General features: G+C 37.3%; 1 pseudogene; it reads right to left on the bottom strand.

Annotated features, from left to right (window-relative positions):
* Positions 1 to 749: 749 nt before the first annotated feature.
* On the bottom strand, positions 750 to 1,668 carry LOC108517969 (mitochondrial fission factor-like; annotated as a pseudogene).
* Positions 1,669 to 2,545: the final 877 nt, after the last annotated feature.

Genomic DNA, 2,545 nt, shown 5'->3' with positions numbered 1-2,545 from the left:
TTGAAGTCAGTAGTTTAAGTCCATCAACTTTATTCTTCTTTTTCAACCTTATTTGGTTTAATTTTTTGGTTGACAGTTTATTAAATATACTACATTTGTACTTAATGCTGTAGTTTTAAAAATTATTCACACATGGACTTAGTAAAAATGCACTTTATAGAAAACCAACTGCAAGACCAAAATGAAAATAAGAACACACTTATTGCACATGTATTAGATAAACTGCTGAAATGTTATGAATTAATTTAACCTGTACGTGTGCTTAATGAAGGTAATCATGAAATATTAGGTGGTTTGATTTACTTAAATTTGACACCAGACCGTGACTTCAAAAGTGTTAATGTTGAAATGTAGATGCAAAACCATCTATTAACAAAATCGTTTAATCTATTAGTCTTTGAAAACAGAATAAAACATTGTTTTCTTTTAAAGATACTTTCCGAAATCCATTGTCTATGCACTCGTTCTCCCATTCAAAGAGTTAGTTGTGCAAGCTGATGAGGCAAAAAATCAATTCCTTTTAAAAAAATCCTAACAAACTAGAGCCTACTTACAAAACATGCAAAGGGAGAATTTTAAGTAGGTATTACTGCAGAGCTGGTTAAAAGTGAATACAGCTGAGTGACAGAATATACCTTTCCTCTGACAATACAGGTCCTTCCCCCTTCTCTCTGGAAGAAACACATCACTGGGGCATGGACTATATAACGGCATAAAATGCAAAGACAGAAACAAAGAAGTTTGCAAGTTCTCTATATTTCTAGCTGTTGAGGCCGTATGTTTAAGAGCTGAAGTTACCTCTAGCGGCGAAACCAGAGCCAGGTATTAAGCAGCCAGAATCCTATGGTAATTGAATACATGACCATTTCTCTCTTGGCACGTTCTTTGTTCTCCTCTTCTAGATGTTGTAAGCGTCTATTTAGTTTGATTATCTGTCGTCTTAACGAAGCTGCACCTGCACCAGTCACGTCATCCAAAGTTCCTTCACTTGTATCTAGGTTTGAAGTGCCATACCTGATGTTGTCACAATGCAGATTAGAAGTGGTAGCAGCAGACCTGCCAAACTGCACAGGTCTGCGATTTTCACCCATCTCATTCACGATATGCTGGTAAGCCCTACGAGTGGAAGACTGGATAAATGACAGAATGCCATGAACAGAGGAAAAATTAGTTCTATTTTCGGGTAACATCTTGGGAAGACAGATCCAAGCTTCTTATGGTGATGATGTCACGATGAAATAACTCCTGATCAACTGTCTATTTTGGCCAACAACATTTTCACTCAAAGAGCAGTCTCTTTTTAGCTTGCCAACCACAGAGATTTCTTCATTTTGAAGGGTTGAAGGAGGTCTTTCTAAATCCTGAAAATCTGGTGGTCTTCCACTTGAAGTACGTGAAGTGGTGGTTTTAGTGCCAGAGGTTTAAAGGGAGTTGACTGAATAAGATCAAGATCCACTGGTCTTCAAAACAGAATGTCTCCGTTGTTCTCTGCTGTAACAATCCTCTCTAGAACTTGCATCATCACATTAGCATTTAGAACTCCTTCTTGGAATTCTTGTTCCAAGTCACCATTTGATGATGCTGACTTAATTTTTCTGGGACCCTCATTTGCTGACTAATATCTTTATTGTATTCCATTTCATACTGAAATTGACCAATTTCTTCCATCTCAGCACCAGTAGGAGAAGGAAGTGATTCCCTACTCACCAAATATGTACCAGCTACTACTTGCTGTTTGGCACTATCTGCTCCCTTGCTTCATATTAAATGCTTTAATTTCATTCAAAGTGCATGTGCTGGGTTTTGAGCCACTTTTGTTCCTCTGGGCCTGTAGAGAGTTCTTGGTGAGAGCTGCCAGGGTGGGTGCTCTCAGAGGCCATTAGCAAAATGCAGGAAAGAGCTAGGACAAAGCACCTGTCAGGTTGGCCTGTGGCAGACTAGGAGAGCCTCATTTGGTTATTTTAGATACTTTACAATTTCATATAAATTTTACAATAAGGTTTCCAACTTCTATGAAACAACTTGGTGGAATTTAGATTGTGATTACATAAAATGTATCATCTATCTATCTATCTATCTATCTATCTATCTATCTATCATCTATCTATCTAGATATCCCTCTCTCCACCTCTACTCACTACTCACTATGACAACTTTTTCTTTACTGCATAACTGTGCTTGCCCTGGAATAAATACTTTTCTTGTTTCTTTTGTTTCCTTAGTTTTCTATGTATTTACACATACTTTTGCTTCCAGACTCTTCTTCATTCCTTCTCTCAATAAATTTGAATACATTAGCTATTCCATCAGTTTTGTCTTTTTAAACAGAAATATCTCTTAACAAACCTCTGATCTGCTTAAATATAGACAGCTTGCTCCCTAGGCCTGTTGAACACTCTCATCCTATAATCTCCCTTTGCCACCATCTCGGGTTTTTTTTTGTTTTTTTTTTTTTGCCACCTTCTTGACTTGGTTCCCCTGTTGCCTTATATATTCCTTTTCCTTGGTTTACCATCTTTCTTAGTGACCACATACTCTAGTAGTT

The sequence above is a fragment of the Rhinopithecus bieti genome, unplaced genomic scaffold (assembly GCF_001698545.2).
Source record: "Rhinopithecus bieti isolate Rb0 unplaced genomic scaffold, ASM169854v2 scaffold_44278, whole genome shotgun sequence".
NCBI lineage: Eukaryota > Metazoa > Chordata > Mammalia > Primates > Cercopithecidae > Rhinopithecus > Rhinopithecus bieti.
The sequence above is the reverse complement of the archived record's forward strand: the minus strand, read 5'-3'. Positions and strand labels throughout refer to the sequence as shown.